Here is a 24,644-nt window from a genome sequence, read left to right as displayed (position 1 = left end):
CCCCCACTCCAACAACACTCAGTTTGTTTCCTGCGATTAAGAATTCCTCATATCAGTGAGATCATATGATACATGTCTTTCTCTGTTTGACTTATTTCGCTCAACATAATACCCTCCAGTTCCATCCACGTCGTTGCAAATGGCAAGATCTCATTCCTTTTGATGAGTGCCTATACAATTCTTAAGCAAAAGGCAAAAATGCTTATTCTATTTGTTTCTTAATGAGCATTTTTGTTCATTTCTTATACATCACAACATATATTACTAGCTGGATAATGCTTCACCCTATTCATCTGTTTTTTTACATTTTTAATGCTTTGATTACTGATTCATCCATAATAATATATCTAAGTATATAAACCCAAAATAAGAATATGAGCTTTGTGTATTTCTACATTGACCCTGAGGTCATTTACAACAGAAAATAGGCTAAATTTTGTTTTGCGTGGACTCAGAGTTACAGACGTATAGCACTCAACCAGGTAGGATTCCTATGCCACCAGTTTTCATCATTGGTCTATGTTTGGGCCTCCTTTCCTTCAAATGTTTCTACATTTGTAACAATTAAATTGTTAATTCATTGGTAATAAAAATCAATACATGATTCATAAAATCCAAAGAAAGACCCCTAAATAAGCTTAACTTCTCTTTGTAGAATCACGTGCCACATAGATCACATCTTTCATTAGTCGACCTCAATGTTGCACATTAGCAATGAATCAACAGTAATATTTCATACCATATTTCTCGTCAGGCCATAGTTAACTTTTTGATTTTATTTATTACTTTTAAATGATACCGTGAATGCTCTTAAATATATCACCCAAAACAAGGTAAGGTCTTTGACCATTATTCAACTTGGTCTCTTTTCTAACACAAAGATAACATAACAATCTAAATCACTGTGGATGATAAAATCAGCTCATTGCATGCACTCTGAAGATATGATAAAATATGATACAAGTAGACAATATGATAAAAGATTGAGTTATTGTCTCTATATTTTCCACCACTCATTTGCACAGTCATTTGAGCATTTATTAATTTTTGGTAGTATTTATTTATTTTTCCCTTAATAAAATAAACTTCAAATTGATACCTGACTGAGAGCAATATCTATTACCTATCACTGTGTAAATCACCCTTAGTCAAATACATAATACACTTGGTCCTTTTTTAATCCATTCCTTTACACTAATATGCATTTTCCTTAGTATATATTTTATTTTGCTTATGAACAAAGCTTCATTCTCTCCATATTTAGTCATTTATACGTTATTTATTCTTCCATTGATACTTTTATAATAATATTTTAAGGCTTCATGAACTCAAAGGCCAAGAACTAAATCCTTATGTAGTCCTGACCTCCATCCATAGGTTCCCTTCATAAAGTAAAGTGGACGAGATTCCATTTGTGTTGGACCTGAAAGCTCCAGAAAATGTCTCTATCATATAATAACACCGAGTGTTCATCACAAGTGCGCTCCTTAATGCCCACCCCCTCTTTAAGCATCCCCACCCTCCCCCCCAACTCCCCACTAGTAACCATCAGTTTGTTCATTCTCTGGAGTTAAGAGTCTGTTTCTTGGTTTGTCCCCCTCTCTCTCTTTCCCCTTTGTTTTGTTTCTTAAATTCCACATATGAGTGAAATCATATGGTATTTGTCTTTCTCTGACTTATTTCACTTAGCATAATACTCTCTAGCTCCATCCATGTCATTCCCAATGGCAAAATTTCATTCATTTTTATATGATTATATAATATAAATTTTTAATAATACAATGAAAATGTTTTTCAAAACAACAGCACTGGGTGTTATACTCAACTAGTGAATCATTGAACATTATATCAAAAACTAATGATGTGGGCGCCTGGGTGGCTCAGATGGTTAAGCGTCTGCCTTCGGCTCAGGTCATGATCCCAGGGTCCTGGGATCGAGTCCCACATCGGGCTCCCTGCTCCTTGGGAGCCTGCTTCTCCCTCTGCCTCTCTCTCTCTCTCTCTCTCTGTCTCTCATGAATAAATAAATAAAATCTTAAAAAAAAAAAACTAATGATGTACTGTAACTGGCTAATTGAACTTAAATAAAATAAGTAAATAAAAATAAAACAATAGTCTAGCCAAGAAGAACATTGACTATTACTCACACTTGTCTCAATGCTCCTAAATCCATAGAGCTCCTGACCATGGAAGATTTTAAAGCAACTGGAACACATCCATTCTGAGGAGTACAGAAGGGCAGAACAACAACAAAAACAAAAGGATTGAGACATTCTCTCCAATGGCCCTTAATTCCATCTTTATTTATTCAGTCAGTAGGCAATTAGTAAGTTGTGATCATGTCTATTTTATTTTCTCTTAAGGGACCAAATCACATCAATATGGCCACTGACAAAGAATATAAACATTGACTACTACTCATTACTGCCTATGTCATACTCAGCAAAAGGGGCAACGTGCTTATATCATTTGTTTTCATTAATTGTCAGTGTTTGCAACATATATTAATTGAACTTTGTACCTCACCACATATTTTTATAATTGGACAATGATTTACTCCCATCATTTTTTTGTAACATGTTTATTGCTATTTTGACTGATCTCATTATATTTGTAGAATTAAAATTAATAAAAACCAAGACCCAAAAGAAGACCTTGTATATCCTGACATCTGTATAGGACCATTTCAACAACATGGAATGGATTTGTTTTGTGCTGGATCTCATAGTTCCAGACACACAGTATTCACTACACATGACTCCTATGCCATCAGTTGCCATCATTGGTCCAGGACTGGCTCTTTTTTCTATTGTCATCTGCATCTGGTTATTGATTAATTGCCTAATATAGAAATTAACATAAGTCACCAAACAAAATCACAAAATCCTTGAATATCCCTTACATCTATTCATACAATCATAACAATAATAAAGGCTCTTAATTATCAGTGCCTATACAATTCTTAAGCAAAAGGCAAACATGCTTATTCTATTTGTTTCTTAATGAGCATTTTTGTTCATTTCTTATACATCTCAACATATATTACTGGCTGGATAATGCTTCACCCTATTTATCTGTTTTTTTACATTTTTAATGCTTTGATTACTGATTCATTCATAATAATATATCTAAGTATATAAACCCAAAATAAGAATATGAGCACTTTGATGTAATGAGCACTGAGTGTTATATGTAACAGATGAATCACTAAATTCTACCACAAAATTAATAATACACTATATGTTAACTAACTTGAATTTAAATAAAACCACTGAGGACAAACTCTTTCATTATTAACTGAACTCAGTGTTTCACATATGGATTAACATCATATTTGATATTGGTATGTTTGGGCTTCTTGATTATATCAAATAATTTTTAATAATAGAGTAATTAAAACAAAACAAAACAAAACATTCCATCCAAGATAAGAACATTGACCATTACTCACATTGTTCTCTATGCTCCTAAGACACAGATGCAGCCACAGAGCTCTGCCACGTGAAGGAGCTTTAATGAGCTTGAGGGCGCCCGTTCTGAGGAGTAGAGAGCAGAGAGGATGATAACAAATTGCGACCTCATCTTCATTGATCCTTGCTTCTGCATTTCACTTTTCAGTGATTTAGGCAATCATTAATTAGAAGTATACGATATTTATTTCATTTTCTCTTAAGAAAATGAACTTAGACCTTTTCCCCAACCCAGAAAATGAACATCGATTATTATTTATTTTGTCTATATCATTCTCAGCCAAAGATTTAAGTCATGTAACCATTTATTCGTCTTTGGACTCCACACTGTTTTCAAATTTATTAATACCATTTCTTGCCTTACCACATATTTTTATAATTAGAGCATACTTTCCCATATTCCTCCTTATTTTTTCTCTTTATTTATTTATATTTATATATATTCGTTTAGTGACTATTTCAATGCTCCAATTATAATTCCAGATGAAAATCCATGAACAAACACAGAGACCAAAAACAAGATCTCTGTATATTCCTGACTTCTGCCCATAGCATCCTTCCAAACAAAGAGAATGCACCGTCGTGTTTCGTTGGACCTCAGAGTTTCAGACACATGTTATCCATCATCATCCATGACTCATACGCCACCAGTCATCATCACCGGTCCAGGATTGGTCCTCTTTCTCTTTGTTCACTTCTAAGTTGTTTATTAATTCACACTAATGATTCTGTGAATATTCTTAAGCAAACCACCCAACCCAACACAAGAACTTTGACTATTACTCACGTTGGTCTCTACGCTCCTAATGCAAAAATGCAGGCACGGAGCTCATGACCATGGAAGATGCTTACATCAGCCCAAGTGCGTCCATTCTGAGAAGTACAGGGCAGAGCAGTGGATAAAGAAAATGAAGACCTTATCTACATTTACCCTTCCTTTCCACATGACATTTACTCAATGTTTTACATGTGTGTTAATTTTTCATTATTTTCCTTTCCTACTAACAAAGGAAAGAAGCTTGAACTTGGAACTGATTCAGAATTTAAAAATAATTGATTTTTAATTACCTGTGTCTACGTAATTTTTAGCGAAAAAGGAACACCCTTGATCCATTTATTTCTTAATGGGTATTGGTGTTTTTAATTTTTATTAATAATATGTCCTGCCTTGGGGTGCCTGGGTGGCTCAGTTTTTAAACGTCTGCGTTCAGCTCAAGTCATGATCCCGGGCTCCTGGAATCGAGCCCCACATCGGGCTCCCTGCTCAGCGGGAAGCCTGCTTCTCCCTCTTCCACTCCCCCTGCTTGTGTCCCTCTCTCGCTGTGTCTCTCTCTGTCAAATAAATAAATAAAATCTTAAAAAATAATAATAATAATAATATGTCCTGCCTCACAACATATGTTCATAACTGGACAGTGCTTCATTTTCTCTTTATTTATTTATATTTCTTAAATCGTTCTAACACTGATCCATTGATGATAATAAATTTAAATCTATAAAGCCACAAAGAGAATATGACCTTTATGTATTTCTGACATCTGCCCATAAGATCATTTCTAAAAGAGCGATTCGACTATTATGTATTGTGTTGGATCTCAGAGTTTTAGATATTTATTTTCCATTGTCCATGACTCGTACGCCATCTCTCTTAACTATGGAGAATAAACTGAGGGTTGCTGGAGGGGAGTTGGGTAGGGGGGTGGAGTAATTGGGTGATGGACATTAAGGAGGGCACTTTGATGTAATGAGCACTGGATGTTATATGTAACAGATGAATCACTAAATTCTACCACAAAATTAATAATACACTATATGTTAACTAACTTGAATTTAAATAAAACCAAAAAAAACCAAGCACACATACTATTACATATCACAATCTGTATCATCCTTAACCCAAAATGTAACCCCTGATCCATTTATTAATGAATTCTACTTGTTCCAAGTTATATTAATAGTAATTCTTGCCTCACCACATATTTTCATAGCTGAATATGCTACACCCTTTTCTCCTTATGAACTGACCTATTTGTTTCTCTCATTTATTAATTATGATAATAAAATCAAAATCCATGAGGCACCAAAGGCTAAGAACATGATCCTTGAATATAACTGAAATCTATAGGCTCAGTCCCACAGATATAAACACTTAAATCCCTCTTTGTAATGGACCTCAATAGGTCATAGATATTGTGATCATAAAATATAGTTCAGGATGCATTCCGTTCACATCACTGGTCCACAGTTTGCCCTTTTTCAGATAATTTGCATATTCTTTTTATATATAGTCACCACTTGCATCAGAACTAAAACACTGACTACAACTTAACATCTCCTATGTGCTTCTGCCTCATAATAAAGGTAGTTTACATCTTTATCAGTTAAGGAATGTCTAGGGGAAAACTGAAATAGAAATTTACAGAGCTATAAAAATGAGTGACATGGACTTGATCGATTTTTAAAATCATCGCAAGTAGTGGAGGTGGGCAGGAAGATCGGGTAAACAGGTGATGGGGATGAAGGAGCGCACTTGTGATGAGCACTGGGTGTTATATGCAAGTGTTGAATCACTAAGCTGTACACCTGAAACTAATATTACACTGTATGCTAACTGACTGGAATTGAAATAAAAACTTTTTAAAAAGTATTAAATATAATCAAAGAAATGCTGAGGGTGGGGCCAGCAATCTACAGTTTAACCAGCCTTCAGGCGATTGTGGGGCTCACTCAAGTTTGAGAACCACTGCCCTATAGCCACCTAACCCAGAGAGCTAACACTTTTAACCTACTGAACTCTTAATACATGGCAAGGTTTCCCAATTGTATAAACAAAACTTTCAGCCTCACAACATTTTCTCCTAATTAATCCAGCATTAATTACTTTCTTTATCTACCTACCATCATTTATCTATCTATTTATCCCTCTACCTACTTATCTATCATCTATCTACTTATTTATCATCTACTGATTTTTTAATTTATTCCCTTAGAACAATGTACTAAATTCCCAGGAGCCATTTAACAACATAATTAGATTCTTGCACATTACTCAAGTCTAGCTATCGCCTTATTCCCACAGATGTAATATACCAAATTTCCTTTTTTTTTTTTAAAGATTTTATTTATTTATTTGACAGAGAGAGAGACAGCGAGAGACGGAACACAAGCAGGGGGAGTGGGAGAGGGAGAAGCAGGCTCCCCGCCGAGCAGGGAGCCCGATGCGGGGCTCGATCCCAGGACCCTGAGATCATGACCTGAGCCAAAGGCAGTCGCTTAACCAACTGAGCCACCCAGGCGCCCCCCATATTTCCTTTTGAAATGAACTTCAGTAATGAAGAAATGAATTAATCACAAGACACATTCAGAATGCATTCCATTCACATCATGGGTCCTTGCTTGGCTCTTTTTTTTCAAGTTTTTATTTAAATTCCAGTTAGTTAACATAAAGTGCAATATTAGTTTCAGGAGTAGAATTTACTGATTCACCACTTACATATAACACCCAGTGCTCATCACAAGGGCCTTCCTTAATACCCATCCCCCATTTCGCCCATCCCCACCCACCCACCTCTCCCCTAACAACCTTCAGTTTGTCCTACAGAGTTAAGAGTCTGTTTTATGGTTTGCCTCTCTCCTTTTTTCCCCCATGTTCATCTGTTCCATTTCCTAAATTCCAATATGCGTGAAATCATATGGTATTTGTCTTTCTCTGATTGACTTATTTCACTTTGCATAATACTCTCTAGCTCTATCCATGTCATTGCAAATGGCAAGATTTCATTCTTTTTTATGGCTTTTTTATTCCATTGTGTATATATACCACAACTTCTTTATCCATACATCAGTCGATGGACATTTGTTCTCTTGCCATATTTTGGCTATTGTTGATAATGTTGCTATGAACATCGGGGTGCATGTGCCTCTTTGAATCAGCATTTCTGTAACCTTTGGGTAAATACCTAGTAGAACAATTGCTGGATCATAGGGTAGTTCTATTTTTAATCTTTTGAGGAACCTCCATACTTTTTCATTAACTTGTACATTCTTTAAAGATATAAATACAATCATGAGCCCACTATCTACTGCCCATCCAAAGACTGTACCTTACAACTTTCTATGAGTTGTTTCATTGATTTAACACTTAGTTCTTTTCCACAGAAGAATGTTTATAAACTGTGGTGCCAACCTAAGATGGAAAATTAGATACTTAAGAAAGTGAATGGAAAATCCTAAAACCTTTAAAAAAAATCGTACTGAAATTGGTTTACTTCATAAACCTTGCCACATAGCTCCATCATAGACCCATCTTTGGTTTTCTTTGATTTGATTTATACATGTAAATATTTATCAATAGCTTTAATATTCATTCGTTCACTCTTTAATTCGTAAAAAAAGTGACAAACTAGTCACTTTTTAAAAAAAATGAAAACGGTTAAATAACATAAAAAATGTCTAACTTCCCAGAAACCCAGAATAGAAATGCTACTGTGTATATATCTGTGTGGTTCTCCTGACTCCAACTGGAGAGAGCTGAGATTTTTGTCTTAGGAGGGATAAAACATGAGTAGGACTGCTGGATCATGCATCACCACATTCTAATCCCTGGCCATGGATTATATATATGTATATATATATACATATATAATGTATTCACTTATTAACTTATTTATTAATTTATAATGATAAATGTGCACCGTTCTATGCAAACTCAAGATTATAACAGGAATTAATAAAAACTGTGTCCAGTTTTTATCACTATCAAAAATGACAAAGGACTATATACTTCTTGTCCAACGTTACTGAGAAATTATTGATAAATATAGTTGCATATATTTAAAGGGTACAACGTGACATTTGATTGACATATACATCGTGGAATGATTACCAATCGACCACAGTGAAGCCAACTGGATTGGTCATAATTTGGTATGGGACTCAATTTTGTCACTGGTTCATGCTTGACCCCCTTTAATATAGTTAGTTGATTATATTATATAAACTTTTTCCCTATTTCTCAAATGAAAAAAACAAAAACAAAAACACCTGCAACCCAGAGACAGCACAGAATATGAATATCAACAACTACATGCATCTGTCCCTATGTCCCTTCTGATGAGGTATAAATGCCTTAATATATTTTTAATGGACTTCTGATTCTTAGAAATGAATTCGTAATGATGTTAATTTCATTACATATGCTATAGTTATTGCACGTTTGGCCCTATTTTTCCTTCATTTATGCATACTTTTTTTACTTATTATTGCATTGCTTAATTTTTAATAAGCAATCAATATTTGTGAAACTCAAAAGCCCAAGAATAAAATTCTGGGATAGCTCTAACAACTGCTTACAGGACCATTTGTAACAGAATCAATAGACTAGATTTCTTTTTACGTTGGATCACAAAGTTGTAGATAAACCTTATTCATCCTTGCCTCTTATGCTACTGGTCCTCGGGATTGGTCCAGATTTTGCCCTCTTTTTCTTCATTGAACCATAATTTTGTTTAGAGATTAATTCATTAATTCACCAATAATAAAAAATGCCCACGAGGTTTTGAAAAGTGACTTTAATATCCCTAACATCTGTACCTAAAATCATTTCTACAGGGCTAATAGTCTAGATCTTCTTTGTTAGCTGACCGAGGTGTTGAATGTATGGATTAGCCAACATGCTCATTTTAACCTCTTACTTCATCATTAGTGCCTGGTTGGCAGGGACTAATGTGTAACATCTGTCCATAGAATCATTCCCACAAGCAATTCATTTCTTTCATTAACAGACCTCAGTGTTTGGTATATGGATTAATAAACACGATGCTTCATATTAGTTGCATTTGGGGGCCATGGTTGGCATTTCACATTTTTTAACAATATAGTAAATACCCTTAAACAAACCACCCAAACTGAGACAAAAACACTGACTATTACTCACGTTCATCTCCATTCTCCAACACATAGACACAGCCATAGAACTTGTGGTCACGGAAGAATGTTTAAATCACCATGAGTGCGTCCATTCTGCGGGGTACAGAGCAGAGCAGATGAAAACAAAAAGCTTTAGACCTTATCTCCACTGGTCCTTGCACCCCACCTCTCATCTAGTCAGTCACTTAGACAATTTGCAATTGGGGGAACTGTTTATTTAATGTCTCCTAATAAATGAACAATAATGACCTCGCCACCGACATAGAGTATGAACATTGCCTATTACTATTTAACACTGCCTACACAGTCCTTCGCCAAAGAGGCAACACCTTTGTGTGTATCATTTATTTCCGAATGGACAGGAGTGTGTTTTCCATACACATTAATAGTATTTCTTGTCTCAATACATATTTTTATAACTGGACAATGCTTTATGACCTTGATCTTTACTTATATATTGTTTGTTGATCAACTCATTGATCCCATTACAAAAATAGAGAATGCATGAACATGAACCCAAAACAGGATCCTTCTAAATTCATGATATCTGTCTATAGGATCACTTCACACAGGGAAGTGGACTAGAGTGCATTTCTGTTGGACCTCAGAGTTCCAGACACGTATTCATCGTATACGACTCATACGCCACCAGTGGTCATCATCGATCCAATATCGTCTCTCTTTTTCTCTATTCAGTGTTACATTGTTTATTGACTAATTCATTAATTCACTAATAATAATTTTAAGGTGCTATTATTCACTAAAATGCAAGAAGAGACTTGATATCTCTAATCTCTCCCTAGGATCATTCTCACATCAGTGTATCACTCTCATTAATTATAATGTTTTACATAAATGCATTAATCAATATAATCAACCCCTATTAATCAATATAATCAAATCCGTATTTGTCACTGGGCTACAGTTGCCCTTACTTGATTATATTTCATACTTCTTAATGATATAGTGAATACCTTTAAAAAAACACACACACAAGAAGAAGAAGACGAAAACTTTGACAACTACTCACATTGGTCTCTATGCTCCAAATTCACAGATGCAACCAGAGAGCACATAATCATGGAAGTATTTACAACTGCTGGAGTGAGGGGCACCTGGGTGGCTCAGTCGTTAAGCATCTACCTTTGGCTCAGGGCATGATCTCAGGGTCCTCGGATCAAGCCCCGCATCGGGCTCCCTGCTCAGCGGGAAGCCTGCTTCTCCCTCTCCCACTCCCCCTGCTTATGTTCCCTCTCTCGCTGTGTCTCTCTCTATCAAATAAATAAATAAAATCTTTAAAAAAACAAAACAAAAAAAAAACAACTACTGGAGTGAGTCCATTCTGAGGAGTACAGAGCAGAGCAGATGATAACAGGATGGAGAGACACTCTATTGGTGCAATGATTTTACCTTCATATTGTCTGTCACTTAGGAAAATAGCATGGTGGGGTTGTATTTATTAATTTTCTCTGAACAAACAATATCAAACTTGACACTGACCAAGAATAAGAATTTTGGCTGCTATTTATTGTCTGTATCCTCCTTAGCCAAAGAGATAAAACACTTGAACCATTTACATTTCTTAATAAACTCCAGTATTTTCAATAAACGTTCATAATTTTATTAGGAGTAGACATGCTTCACCCTCTTATTATACTTGCATATTAATTCTTCTTTGAGCCATTTGTTACAGTAGAATCAAAATTCATGAAAATGAACCAGGAAAATGGTCCTTTTTCTTTCCCTAACATCTGTCCATAGGATCACTTCAAAGAAAAGCAATAGACTATATATTTTTTTTTATTGGACCTCAGAGTTTCAGACACATAATATTCATCATCCATAATTCATACGCCACCAACTGTCATCACTCGTCCAAATCCAGGCCTCTTTTTCTTCATTCTCTTGTACATTACTTCATTAATTCCTTAATTGACTAATGTAAAATATTAAAACCCTGTGATTCACAAAAATCCAATGATAAGAGCAATGAATATTCTACCTCTGCCTATAGGATCATCTGCCACATTGTTACATGTCTTACTCTGGTGATCATCCACACCTCACATATGCGTTAGCAAATGTTATATCCCATATTTAAAGGTTCCCATATTGATGGTTTTAAATTGTATTTCACACATTAAATAATACAGTGGATACCTTTTTTATTTTTAAAGATTTTATTTATTTATTTGACAGAGAGAGACACAGCGAGAGAGGGAACACAAGCAGGCGGAGTGGGAGAGGGAGAAGCAGGCTTCCCGGAGAGCAGGGAGCCCGATGTGGGGCTCGATCCCAGGACCCCGGGATCATGACCTTAGCTGAAGGCAGACACTTAACGACTGAGCCACCCAGGCGCCCCTACAGTGGATACCTTATTTTAAAAACTTTTAAGCAAATACAAGAGCTTTAACTTTTACTCACATTCATCTCTATGCTCAGAGCATGCAGGAAATCACAGACCTTTTGACCATGGAAAATGCTTGCATCAGCTGGAGTGTGTTGATTCTGAGGAATGTTAACACAGAGCAGATAATTAAAAATTGAAACTTCTTCCATATTAGTCCTTGTTTTCATCATTTCATTTTTCCAGCTATCCGGTGCTAATTAATTTTTCACAACATGTATACATACGAAAATATAAACAGGTATATTACAAAATTAACATCCTCAAATTAAGAATGACCCAGGCTTACAAAATTCGATGTTGCTTATCTGTGTCAGTGTCTACATGATCCTTACAAAAGGAGATAACACCTTTGGTTCATTAATTTTGCAACCTGCATCAGTTTCTTTAGGTTACATAAAGGATTTCTTGCCTCATCAAATATATTCATAGTTGATAAGGCTTCATCCTTTTTTTATTTATTTATACATGTTTAATGGTTCTATCATTGTTCCATGTATGTTATTAATATAGGAATCCCTAAATCAAAAATGACAACATTATCCTTGTATATTCCTCACATCGATCCACAAGATCGTTGTGCTGGACCTCAGACTTCCAGACACGTAGCATTCATCGTATAGGACTCATACGCCACCAGCTGTCATCATTGGTCCAGGATTGGCCCTCTTTCCTTTATCCTCATCCATTAATTCACCAATCTACTAACAGTAATTAAATAAATATTTATGAATCGCAAAAATGCAAGGACAAAAGCCTTCAGTATTTCTATCATTTTTCTTTAGAATCATTGCCTAATTAAACAAAGTTCTTCATTAACCACCCTCCTTGTGGTAAAGGTAGGTTGGTCAACATAATGTTTCATACAGTTCCAACTTAGTCATTGGACAATGGTTGGTCCTTTTTCTTCTATTAAATACTTTTTAAATAATTACAGTGACACCCGAAACAAACCCTCCAAACCAAGACAAGAACTTTGATTACTACGCACGTTTGGCTTCACGCTCCCACACAGAGAGGCTAGCCTGGAGCGCCTGAACATGGGGGATGCTTACACCAGGTCAGGTGTCTTCTTTCTGAGAAGCACGAAGCAAAGTAGATGAGAATAAGACTGAAATGTGATCTCCCGTCTTCCGCACATTCTACTTTACACGGAGTCAATCATTTGAAAATACATTAACTTGCAATCATGCTTATTAATTTTCTATTTAAAAAATGCATTAATATCATACTTGCTACTGATCCAGAATAAGAACTTCTCTATTACTGAGCACTAAAGAGGTAAGGCACACGAACCATTTATTTTTCTTAATGAAATTCAGTATATAAAATATCTTTGAATGGTTTTTATTGCTTCACCATGTACATTGAGAGTGCATATGCTTCATGCCCTTAATTTTTACTTTTCAGTATTTGTACATTGATTCTTAAATTGATCCACTGATAATAAAAGAATCAAAATTCAAGAAAACAATGAAAGAAAATGGTCCCTTTACAGTTCTAAAATCAGTCTACATAATAATTTGAGACAGTAATAGATTATATTTCCTTTTGCACTGGACCTCAGAGTTCCAGACACGTAGTATTCATCGTCCATGACTCCTACGCCACCAGCCATCATCATTGGTCCATATTTCAGCCCCTTTTTCTTCATTTTCTGTATATTATTTAATTCCTTAATTCACTAATATTAATTTTAAAAACCCAATGATTCACAAAAAAATGAATAAGAACATTGAATATTCTACATCTGTCCCTAGAATCATTTATCACATTGATATAATCTTTTTCATTAATCATTCTTAATGTATCATAAATGCATTAATAAATGTAACACTTGGTAATACTCCAGTATTTATCACTGGCCATGATCAGCCTTTCGAATTATATTCACACTATTAATAACACAGTAAACACCCCTTTTTTTTTTTACAACCTGTCAAATGAAAACATGAGATTTATTACTCACATTGGTCTCTGTACACCTGAAACACAGATGCAACCAGAGAGCTTGTGACCAAGAAAGAAATCTTCAACCAGCTTGAGGATGTCCTGGGGGAATAGAAAGCAAAGCATGTTATATAAAAGAAAATCAGAAACCTCATCTGAATTGACCTTTCTTTTCCACATTGCATTCATTCTATCATTTAGGAATTTATTAATTTTCATTCTCTTAACAAAAGGAACCACCTCAAATTTAAGACTGACCTAAAAACTACAGTTGACTCATACTTAGGAGTTTTTATGATCCTTAGTGAAAGAGGTGATGCTCTTGATCCATTTATTTCTTAAGGGGCATCAGTATTTTCAATTTTTAGTAATAATAATTCTTGCCTCACCACATATATTCACAGCTGGACAACGCTTCACTCTTTTTTTTTATTTTTGTATAGTTCATTAATAGTGTTATCATTGAGCCATTTATAATACTAAATCTAAATCGATAAAACCAAGGCAAAAGGATGACCCTTATATATTCCCAGTATCTGTCTAAAATAGCATGTCCACAAGACGGATCTGACTAATGCCATCTCGTGTTGGACCTCAGAATCCCAGGCACATATTATTCACCATCCAGACACATATGCTACCAGTTGCCACCAAAGGTTCAAGTTTGGGTCTCTTTTTCTTCATTCATTTCTACACTTATCAAATAAATCATTAACCCATTAATAGTAATAAAATAAATACATGATTCACAAAATCCAAGAAGATCCTTTCAGATCTCTAAAATCCCTTTATAGAATCATTTCCCACAGAGACTGATTCTGTTTCAGTAATCGACCTCTATATTGCCATTATTGGTTAATCAACACCATGGCTGATACAATATTTCTCACTGGGACATAGTTAGCTTCTGAAAATTATGTTTCATACTTTTTAATAATTCAATGAATACCTTTAAACAAATGACCCAATCTAAGATGACAACTTTGACCATTACTCACCTTGGTCTCTTTCCAACACAGAAGCAACAAGACAATCTTGACCATGGCCAATCAGCTTGGAGTTCCATTCTGAAGAGTACCAATTAGAAAAGGTGATAAAAAGATTAAGACATTCTCTCCATTGATCCAAACTTTCCACCCTTCGTATATGTAGACATTAAGGTATTTACTAATGTATAGTAATATTTATTTGCCCGTCATAAAATAAACATCAAACTTTCAAGTTTCTCAGTGTAATAATTGAGTTTTTAAAATAAAGATCTCTCATTTTTTGAGATAAAATAAGTCATTTAAAGTTAACAAATTAGTAACATTCAATATTTTCACAATATTGTGAAACTACTATTTCTATGTAGTTTCAAACCACTTTCATCACTCCACAATAAAATCCCATACTCATTAAGCAGTCTTTCCCTACTCCTCCTGCCTCCAGCCCCGGGCAACTACCAATCTTTATTCTCTCTCTGTGGATTTATCTACATTGGATATTTTGTATAAATGGAGTCAGGCATGATGTGACCTTTTCTGTCTGCCTTCTTTCACTTAGCACAATGTTTTCAAGGCACATCTGCATCGCAGCACAGATGACTACTTCATTCCTTTGCAGCCAGTCTGGAAAACAGTATGGAGGTTCTTCAAAAAGTTAAAAATAGAGCTACCCTACAACCCAGCAATTGCACTACTGGGTATTTATCCAAAGGATACAAACGTAGTGATTCGAAGGGGCACCTGCATCCCAGTGTTTATAGCAGCAATGTCCACAATAGCCAAACTATGGAAAGAGCTCAGATGTCCATCGACAGATGAATGGATAAAGAAGATGGGTGTATATATACAATGGAATAATACTCAGCCATCAAAAAATAAATCTCGGCATTTGCAAGGATGTGGATGGAATTAGAGGGTGTTATGCTAAGCGAAATAGTCAATCAGAGAAAGACAATTATCACGATTTCACTCATATGTGGAATTTAAGAAACAAAGCAGAGGATCATAGGGCAAAGGAGGGAAAGAATAAAACAAGACAAAATCAGAGAGAGAGACAAACCATAAGAGACTCTTAACTCTAGGAAACAAACTGAGGCCTGCTTGAGGGAAGGGAGTGAGGGGATGGGGTAACTGGGTGATGAACATTAAGAAGGGCACATGATGTAATGAGCACTGGGTATTATATTTATATAAGACTGATAGTCCTCTCTCACTGTCTCTTTCTCTGTATCAAATAAATAAATAAAATCTTATTTTAAAAAGGGGGGGTGCTTGGGTGATTCAGTCATTAAGCGTCTGCCTTCGGCTGAGGTAGTGATCCTAGGGTCCTGGGATGGAGCCCCACATGGGGCTCCCTGCTTGGTGGGAAGCCTTCTTCTCCCTCTCCCACTCCCCCTGTTTGTGTTCCTCTCTCACTGTCTCTCTCTCTCTGTCAAATAAATAAATAAAATCTTTAAAAAAAAAAAAGACTGATGAATCACTGAACTCTACCTCTGAAACTAGTAATACACTATATGCTAATTAATTGAATTTAAATTTTTTAAAAAATAGAACTACCCTATGACTTAGCAATTGCCACTACTCGTATTATTTATGCAAAGGATACATAGTGATTAGAAGGGGCACATGCACCCCAATGTTTATAGCAGCAACGTCGACAGTAGCCAAACTGTGGAAAGAGCCAAGATGTCCATCAACAGATGAATGGATAAAGAAGATGTGGTGTATGTATATATATATATATATATACACACACAATGGAATATCACTCAGCCATCAAAAAGAATGAAATCCTGCCGTTTGCAACAGTGTGGATGGAACTAGAGGGTATTATGCTAAACAAAATAAGTCAGTCAGAGAAAAACATGTACCATATGATTTCACTCATATGTGGAATTTAAGAAAAAAACAGATGAACATAGGCAAAGGAAAAAGAAAATAAGGTGAAAACAGAGAGGGAGATAAACCATAAGAGACTCTTTACAGGAAACAAGCTGAGGGTTGCTGAAGGGTAGTTGGGTGGGGTGATGGGGTAACTGGGTGATGGGCATTGAGGGCACTTGAAGTAATAAGCACATGTTGTTATGTGCAACTGATGAATCACTAAATTCTACCTCTGAAACTAATAATACACTATACATTAATTAAATTGAATTTACATCTAAAAATTTTTTCAAAATTTGTGAGTATAGTTGACACACAATGCTACATTAGTTTCAGGTGCACAACACATGATCCAACTTCGCTATACATTATGCTATGCTCAATATGCTATTACAATATCATTGACTATATTCCTTAATTTGTACCCTTTTATTCCCATGACTCAATAATTAACTATTACTGATCACTGTCTATATCATCCTTAGTCAAAAAGGTAAAATGCACTTGATCCATTTATTATCCATTCTAACATATTATTTCTCCTTACTACGTATTTTAATTATGAACAATACTTAACCCTCTTCATCTTTATTCATTTATACATTTATTTTGCCATTGATACTTTTATAATATTTCTAAAAATTCATTATCACAAAGAATAAGAACAAGTTCCTTGTATATTCCTGACCTCTGTCTATAGGAACACTTTGAACAGAGGGACTAGACTAGGTATCTTTGTGTTGGATGGACCTCAGACTTCCAGACACATAGCATTCATTGTATATGACTCATACGCCACCAGCTGTCATCATTGGTCCACACTCAGATCTCCTTTTCTTCATTCTCGTTTACATTTGCTTATTGTCAATTTATCAAGTCACTGATATAATAGAATAAGTATCTGTGAATCACAAAACTCAAGGACAAGATCTTTAAGTATCCCTAACAACTGTCTATAGAATCTTTTGCCTCACTGAATATACTTATTTGCCTAATGATGCTCATTGGGAACATATTGATTAGTTATCATAATGTTTCCTGTCAACACCATATTTACCATTGAGCTATGTTTAGAATTCCTTGAATTTCTAATATGATACTGAATATCCTATACAAAAATTCTAAACCAGAAGAATCTGACTGTCACTCACATTGTTCTCCATGCTCTTACACACAGGAGCATCCATGAGCACCTGATCACGGCCAAATGACTATGTAAGTTCAAATTTATCCATTCTGAGGAATACAAAGCAGAACAGACAATAACAGACTGAGAGATTATTGATTCATACATTCCATCTTCAGTTAGTCATTTGGGAATACAGTGAATTGGGATCATATTTATTATTTTTCTCAAAATAAAACAAACAATAGCAAACCTAACACTAACATAAAATAAGAACTTTGGCTGTTATTGTCTATGTATCATTCTCAGCCAAAGAGTAAGACATGTGAACCATTTACATTTCTTAATGAACTGCAGCATTTTCAATATATGTTAATAGCTTTTATCACCTCACCACATAAACTAAAAGCAAACATATTTCACTCTATCTTATTTGTACTTGTACACTGATTATGTCTTTAGGCCATTTTTTACATTAAAATCAAAACTCCTAAACACAAAACAAGAGAATTATTCTTTTATTTTCCTAATATTTGTCTATAATATCATGTCAAACAGACACAATAGATTTGCTTTCTTTTTTTATTGAACCTCAGAGTTTCAGACATGTAATATTCATCATCTGTGACTCATACGCCACCAACTGTCATCATTTGTCCAAATCTGGACCTCTTTTCTCTTCATTCTCATCTGTATAAGTTCACTGACCAATACATGAATTCACTAATATTAATTCCTAAAATTCTATGGTTCACAAAAACCCGAATAAGAACCGTGAATATTCTATATCTGCCTATAGGATTATCTGCCACATTGATATATCTCTTTCATTAATTAATTATTCAAAGTTCCATATATGGATTAATACATACAATGCAGCAGACCAATCCCGTATTTATCATTCCTGATGGTTGGCATTTCTTATTATATTTCACACTTTTAATAATATAGTGAATACTGAAAATAAATTCTCCAATGCAGACATGAAACTATTACTCACATTGGTCTCTGTGCTCGTTACACCAAGAGGCAACCACAGAGCTCAGGACCATGGAAGATGCTTCAATGCACTGAAGTCATCACCCATTCTGAGGAGTACAGAGCAGAGCTGGTGATTAAAAAAAAAATTGAGGCCTTCTCTAAAATGGTCCTTGTTTTCCTCATTTCATTTACCCAATCATAAAGGTCCTTATTATTTTTCATAATTTATACACATATGTAAGCATAAATATAAATGTAATGTTATGTTCCTTAGAAAAATAGGGAACACTCTTGGTCCATTTATCTCTTAACCTGCATTGGTTTCTTTAGTTTATATTAATAGTTCTTGCCTCACCACATATATATATATTCATAGTTGGCAAGGCTTCTTCCATGGTTTTATTTAATTATATATTTATTTATTGGCCCTATCAGTGATCCATTCATATATATAAATAACATAGAAATTCATGAATCTGGGGTGCCTGGGTGGCTCAGTCGTTAAGTGTCTGCCTTCAGCTCAGGTCATGATCCCGGGGTCCTGGGATCGAGCCCCGCATCGGGCTGCCTGCTCTGTGGGAAGTCTGCTTCTCCCTCTCCCACTCCCCCTGCTTGTGTTCCCTCGCTCACTATGTCTCTGTCTGTCAAATAAATAAATAAAATCTTTTAAAAAAAAAAAAGAAAGAAATTCATGAATCCATGATTACTAGAACAATATTCTTGTATAATCCTAACATTGATCCACAGGATCATTGTGTTGGACCTCAGACTTCCAGACACGTAGCATTCATCGTATATGACTCATACGCCACCAGCTGTCATCATTGGTCCATGCACAGGCCTCCTTTTCTTTATTCTCATATACATTTTTTAAGGATCAATTCATCAACTCACTATGGTAATTAAATAAATACCTATGAATCACAAAAGCCCAAGGACAAGGGCCTTCAGTATCCCTATCATTTTTCTTTAGGATCATTGCCTCATTGAAATACCTCCCATTAATCATCCTCAATGTTGTAAAGGTAGATTAATCAACATCATGTTTCATACATTTCCAATTTCATGACTGGATCATGGTTGGCCTTTTCTGTTTCACTGAATACTTGTTTTTAAATATTAAATAGAATCCCCTAAAGAAATCACCCAAAGTGAGGTGAAAACATTGACTATTACTCACGTTGGTTCCATGTTCCTACAGGCAAATGTAGAGATCACTGGCCAAGGCATACTACTTAAACCACCTTGGGTGTGTGCATTCTAAAAAGTAAAAAGCAGAATAGATAATAACATTAATGAGACATATTCTCTATTGATCCTTTCACTACATTTCATTACACAGTAATATTAATTCAGGGTAATATGCATTTTACTTTTTCTTAAGAAAAACAAACATTGAACTCTCCACTAATCCAGAACAAGAATACTGGCCATTGTTTATATTATCTATAACAACATTCTTATGTAGAGGTAATACCCATGAACTATTTCTCTCTCACTCTTGCCTTACTACATTTTTTCTTTTATTGATTCACTTATTGTAATAGAATCAAAATTCATGAACACAAAGACCCCAGAACAAGATCCCTGTGAAATTCTAAATCTGTCTATAGGATCATTTCCAACAGAGGCAATAAACTAGATTTTTTTTATGTTGGACCTCAGAGTTCCAGACCTATTCATCAACCATGATTCATACGACACCAGCCATCATCATTGGTCCACCCTTGGCCTTTTTTTCCTCACTCTCATCTACCTTTATTAATTCATCAATTTATCTGATAGTAATAAAATAAATACCTATGAAGCAAAAAAAAAACACCTAAAATATAGGCCTTGAATGGTCCCACATCTGTCCATAGAATCATTTACTACATCAATATATTTCATTGATTAATCACCCTTAAAGTCTCATACAGGGACTAATCAATGTAATGCAATGTAATACCAAATCCATATTTATCAATGGACCATGGGTGGCTTTCTTTTATTATATTTTATACTTTTCAAATACAGAGTGTATACCCGTAAAAACTCACCCTTCAATGCACCAAACACATAGACAAGCAGACATCTTGTGACCATGATAGAATCCTGAAATCAGCTCCAGGGCATCCTTTCTGAGAAGTGGAAAATACAGAAGGTGATATTAAAAAAAAAAAAAAAAATTAGACCTTATCTTCATTGTCTTTGTTTTCCACATTTCATTTACTCATCCACTTAGCTATTTATTAATTTTCATAATTTACAATCCTTAACAGTCATATTTATTTATATTTGATTATTGATTCTTTCATTTCTTTATACTAAAAGAATCAAAATCCATGAACACAAAGACCAAGAACTTGATCCTTGTATGTTATTAATATCACTATGGTCATTTCCAACAGAGAAAAAAGACTAGATTTCTTGTTGTGTTGGACCTCAGAGTTCCCGACACATAGTATTCATCATCCATGACTCATACGCCACCAGCCGTCATCATCGGTTCAACACTGGCCCTTTTTCTTCACTCACTTCTACATTTCTTTACTGATTAACTTATCAGTAAATCAATGACTATAAAATAAACATCTATGAATCAAAAACACTTGAAAATAAGACCCTTAAGCATCCCTAACATCTGACCATAGAATCATTGCCTCCTTGAAGATGTATTTCATTAATCATCTACAACGTTGCAAATAGTAGTTAATCAATATAATGTTTCATGTCAATTCTATATTTATCATGGGACCATGGTTGGCCTTTTTTTATTAAATTTAAGTATTTCTTAATATTATACCTAACTCCTAAACAAACCACCAAAATAAGATAAGAAGTTTGTACTCACACTGGTCTCCATCTCCTACATATAGAGCTCATAATCACGGAAGATGCTTTAATCAGCTTGGTGTGGCCACTCTGAGAAGTACAGAGCAGAGAAGATGAAAAAAAAAAGAGAGAGAGATTATCTCTCCATTAATCCTTCCATTTCACCTTTTGTTTAGTCAGTAATTTAGGTATTTATTATTTGGGGGTTATATTTATTATTATTTCCCTTAAGAAAATGAAAATCAAATTTGTCACTGAGCCTGAACAGGAACAATGATCATTACGTGTACTTTCTATATAATCATTAGCCAAAGAAGTCACACTTTTGAACCATGTCTTTCTTAATTGACTCAATGTTTTTTAACATCTATTAATAGATTCTCTTATGTCATGACACATTTGCATGATTGAACAATGTTTTACTTATTCATATTTATATTTTTTATTAATTGTTTATAATTTTAATATATCCAATTATGATAACAGAATCAAAATCCATGAACAAAAAGACCAAGAACATGGTCCTTATATATTCTTAACATCTGTCTATAGGGCCATTTCCAATAGAGGCAGTAAACTAGATTTTCTTTGTTGGACCTCAGAGTTCCAGACACGTATCATTCATTATGCATGATTCATACGCCACCAGCCATCATCATTGATCCAAGCTTGAGCCTCTTATTCTTCACTTTCATCAATATTTGTTTATGAATTAATTTACCAATTCCCTGATAATAATAAAACAAATACCTATGATTTAAAAAAAAAACAAGAATAAAGGCCCTAAATATCCCTACATCTGCCTATACAATCATTTACCACTTTAGTATATTTCTTATATTAATTATCCTCAATTTTTCATATAGTAGCATATTTCTCATTGGGCCACAGTTGGCTTTCTTTGCTTATACAAAATACATCTTATTAAAACACTGAATATTCTTTTTAAAAAATAACCATTCAAACTAAGAGCATCATAACTATTACTCACATTCGTGTCTGTGTTCCTAACAATGGAGCCAACCACAGGGAATCAGCTCAAGTATATCCATTCTGAGGAGTACAAAGCAGAAGAGATTATTTAAAAAATTGAGACATTCTCTTCATTTACCCTTGCTTTCACATTTCATTGACTCGCCCATTTGATTATTTATTAATTTTTCATAATATTTTTTTAGTTTCCTCTTAACAAAATGAACAAATTCGCCCATGAGACTGGTCTGTGACAACCAAAGTGACTATTATTAATCAGTGCCTGTATGATCCCTGCACAGAGGTAACAGTTGATCCATTTAATTCTTAATGGACTTCTGTGATTTCAATTAATATTAATAGTATTTCTTGCCTCACCACATTTTTTTAGTTTAACAATGCTTCATCTTTTTATATTTACTGATTTATATATTGATTTATGGTTCTATCATTGACCATTTATAGATATGAAATCGAAACCAGGTATACGTAGTAAAATAACAAAATCCTTGTGTATTCCTAATATCTGTCCACAGGATTATTTCCAACAGAATGAATGCCTAGATTTCTTATTTGTTGGACCTCAGAGTTTCAGACACGTAATATTCATCATCCATGACTCATACGCCACCCTTTGTCATCATTGGTCCAGAACTGGCCCTCTTTTTCTCCACTAATTTCTACATTTGTTTACTGATTAATTCCTCATTTCATTAGTAATTAGGTAATTTTGAATCACAAAAACTTAAGAACAAGATTTTTAAGTATCTCTAATAGCTACCTACAGGATCATTTACTACATCGATTCTCTCATTAATCATTCTTAATTTTGCAATCATCAACAATAGTGTTCAGGACAATGCCATATTGATCACTGGGCCATGGTTGGCTTTCATGGATCCTTTAAAAAGGACCAAAACCACGACAAATTCTTAGACCATACTCACATTGATCTCTAGGCTCCTAGGCAACCAGAGAGCTCAAGACCATGGAGATGCTTAAATTGGCTGGGAGCATCCATTCTGAGAGTATAAAAACAGATGATAAAAAAGATTTGAAATATTCTCTCCATTTATCCTTGCATGCCTCCTTTCATTTTATTTGTCATTTAAGTATGTATTAAATTGTTATGTATTTTTCTTGAGGTAACAAACAACGTTGAACAAGGCCCTGGCCAAACAAGAAAATAGGCTATGATTTACACTGTATATATCAACCTTAGCCAAAGAGATAACACCTTTAGGACATTTATTTCCTAATGGAAGTCAGTGTTTTTAATATATATTAATAACATTTCTGGCCTCACCATATATTTTCAAAATTGGATAATGCTTTATTTTCTTGCTTTATTTATCCAGTTACAATAATAGAATCAAATTCTGTGAACACAAAAACTAAGAAGATCTTTAAATATTCCTAACAACTCTTCATTGGATCATTTCCAGCAGAAGATATAGACTAGATTTCTTATTGTGCTGGACCTCAGAGTTCCAGTTACATAGTATTCATCATCTATGACTCATACTCCACCAGTCATCATCATTGGTCCAGGATTGGCCCTCATTATCTTCAATCATGTGCACATGTTTTAATGATTAATTCATCAATACCCTAATGATAATAAAATGCATAAAGGTCATGAAAACTTGAGACAAGATCCTTGAATATCTCTAACATTTCTGTACAGAATTACATACCACTGATTATATCGTAATTGTCCATAATATTTCCTATAGAGATTAATACAATACTTCATATTAACACCATTTCACTATTTGAATGTGACCAAATAATGTCTCCATAAATAAAGGGAGGTTTAAATCAACTGTGACTCAAAATTGAAATTGAATAATACATTTTACACTAATTAATTGAATAATTAACTGTGAAAATGAATAAAATGGTCTTGCTTTTTTCTCTTTAATTGACCACGGATGTGCTGAACTGGCTCATACATGACCTTCATTCATTTTATTTGTATATGTAGCAATTTATTCCCTTTCAATAATGGAGTTATACCCAAGACAGACTGCCGAACGAGAAGCAATTACCTTGACTGTTACTTACATAAGTTTCTACACTCCATAATTAATTCATCATGCATCCATTCTGTAGAGTATAAAGCA

The 24,644-nt window shown here is 34.5% G+C and overlaps 1 protein-coding gene, 15 non-coding genes and 1 pseudogene across 16 annotated transcripts in view; all 17 read right to left on the bottom strand.

Annotated features, from left to right (window-relative positions):
- The window catches only part of LOC123861923 (uncharacterized), a 110,949-nt gene that overhangs the window by 24,103 nt on the left and 62,202 nt on the right, over positions 1-24,644 (bottom strand). Inside the window, exons 20-35 of the mRNA XM_064571586.1 lie at positions 24,586-24,627; positions 23,466-23,540; positions 22,538-22,599; positions 21,566-21,636; positions 20,772-20,852; positions 19,913-19,992; positions 18,752-18,859; positions 17,777-17,861; positions 14,754-14,822; positions 13,775-13,857; positions 12,797-12,881; positions 11,823-11,906; positions 9,406-9,491; positions 4,258-4,343; positions 3,452-3,536; positions 2,148-2,221 (exon numbers count right to left, since the gene is read on the bottom strand). The gene's annotated coding sequence lies outside the window, so the exon portion shown is untranslated. The remainder of the gene's footprint in view (positions 1-2,147; positions 2,222-3,451; positions 3,537-4,257; positions 4,344-9,405; positions 9,492-11,822; positions 11,907-12,796; positions 12,882-13,774; positions 13,858-14,753; positions 14,823-17,776; positions 17,862-18,751; positions 18,860-19,912; positions 19,993-20,771; positions 20,853-21,565; positions 21,637-22,537; positions 22,600-23,465; positions 23,541-24,585; positions 24,628-24,644) is intronic.
- LOC123862737 (small nucleolar RNA SNORD113/SNORD114 family) lies at positions 446-520 on the bottom strand. Its single transcript, XR_006795410.1, has one exon. It is a non-coding gene; the product is annotated as a small nucleolar RNA SNORD113/SNORD114 family (small nucleolar RNA).
- Positions 2,716-2,790, bottom strand: LOC123862723 (small nucleolar RNA SNORD113/SNORD114 family). The gene has a single exon (XR_006795397.1). It is a non-coding gene; the product is annotated as a small nucleolar RNA SNORD113/SNORD114 family (small nucleolar RNA).
- LOC123862710 (small nucleolar RNA SNORD113/SNORD114 family) lies at positions 4,061-4,138 on the bottom strand. The gene has a single exon (XR_006795387.1). It is a non-coding gene; the product is annotated as a small nucleolar RNA SNORD113/SNORD114 family (small nucleolar RNA).
- On the bottom strand, positions 9,996-10,067 carry LOC123862697 (small nucleolar RNA SNORD113/SNORD114 family). The gene has a single exon (XR_006795375.1). It is a non-coding gene; the product is annotated as a small nucleolar RNA SNORD113/SNORD114 family (small nucleolar RNA).
- LOC123862707 (small nucleolar RNA SNORD113/SNORD114 family) lies at positions 11,202-11,276 on the bottom strand. The gene has a single exon (XR_006795385.1). It is a non-coding gene; the product is annotated as a small nucleolar RNA SNORD113/SNORD114 family (small nucleolar RNA).
- LOC123862701 (small nucleolar RNA SNORD113/SNORD114 family) lies at positions 12,388-12,462 on the bottom strand. The gene has a single exon (XR_006795379.1). It is a non-coding gene; the product is annotated as a small nucleolar RNA SNORD113/SNORD114 family (small nucleolar RNA).
- LOC123862704 (small nucleolar RNA SNORD113/SNORD114 family) lies at positions 13,362-13,436 on the bottom strand. Its single transcript, XR_006795382.1, has one exon. It is a non-coding gene; the product is annotated as a small nucleolar RNA SNORD113/SNORD114 family (small nucleolar RNA).
- Positions 14,343-14,416, bottom strand: LOC123862734 (small nucleolar RNA SNORD113/SNORD114 family). The gene has a single exon (XR_006795407.1). It is a non-coding gene; the product is annotated as a small nucleolar RNA SNORD113/SNORD114 family (small nucleolar RNA).
- On the bottom strand, positions 17,370-17,444 carry LOC123862695 (small nucleolar RNA SNORD113/SNORD114 family). The gene has a single exon (XR_006795373.1). It is a non-coding gene; the product is annotated as a small nucleolar RNA SNORD113/SNORD114 family (small nucleolar RNA).
- LOC123862712 (small nucleolar RNA SNORD113/SNORD114 family) lies at positions 18,337-18,411 on the bottom strand. The gene has a single exon (XR_006795389.1). It is a non-coding gene; the product is annotated as a small nucleolar RNA SNORD113/SNORD114 family (small nucleolar RNA).
- LOC123862689 (small nucleolar RNA SNORD113/SNORD114 family) lies at positions 19,490-19,564 on the bottom strand. The gene has a single exon (XR_006795368.1). It is a non-coding gene; the product is annotated as a small nucleolar RNA SNORD113/SNORD114 family (small nucleolar RNA).
- On the bottom strand, positions 20,387-20,456 carry LOC123862717 (small nucleolar RNA SNORD113/SNORD114 family; annotated as a pseudogene).
- On the bottom strand, positions 21,150-21,224 carry LOC123862711 (small nucleolar RNA SNORD113/SNORD114 family). Its single transcript, XR_006795388.1, has one exon. It is a non-coding gene; the product is annotated as a small nucleolar RNA SNORD113/SNORD114 family (small nucleolar RNA).
- Positions 22,138-22,212, bottom strand: LOC123862702 (small nucleolar RNA SNORD113/SNORD114 family). Its single transcript, XR_006795380.1, has one exon. It is a non-coding gene; the product is annotated as a small nucleolar RNA SNORD113/SNORD114 family (small nucleolar RNA).
- Positions 23,095-23,169, bottom strand: LOC123862694 (small nucleolar RNA SNORD113/SNORD114 family). The gene has a single exon (XR_006795372.1). It is a non-coding gene; the product is annotated as a small nucleolar RNA SNORD113/SNORD114 family (small nucleolar RNA).
- LOC123862699 (small nucleolar RNA SNORD113/SNORD114 family) lies at positions 23,994-24,068 on the bottom strand. Its single transcript, XR_006795377.1, has one exon. It is a non-coding gene; the product is annotated as a small nucleolar RNA SNORD113/SNORD114 family (small nucleolar RNA).

Source organism: Mirounga angustirostris, unplaced genomic scaffold (genome assembly GCF_029215605.1).
Source record: "Mirounga angustirostris isolate CCGP_5_RB_7025 unplaced genomic scaffold, mMirAng1.0.hap1 SCAF_9, whole genome shotgun sequence".
Lineage (NCBI taxonomy): Eukaryota > Metazoa > Chordata > Mammalia > Carnivora > Phocidae > Mirounga > Mirounga angustirostris.
Note: the sequence above shows the minus strand (reverse complement) of the source record. Positions and strands in the feature narration are given on the sequence as shown.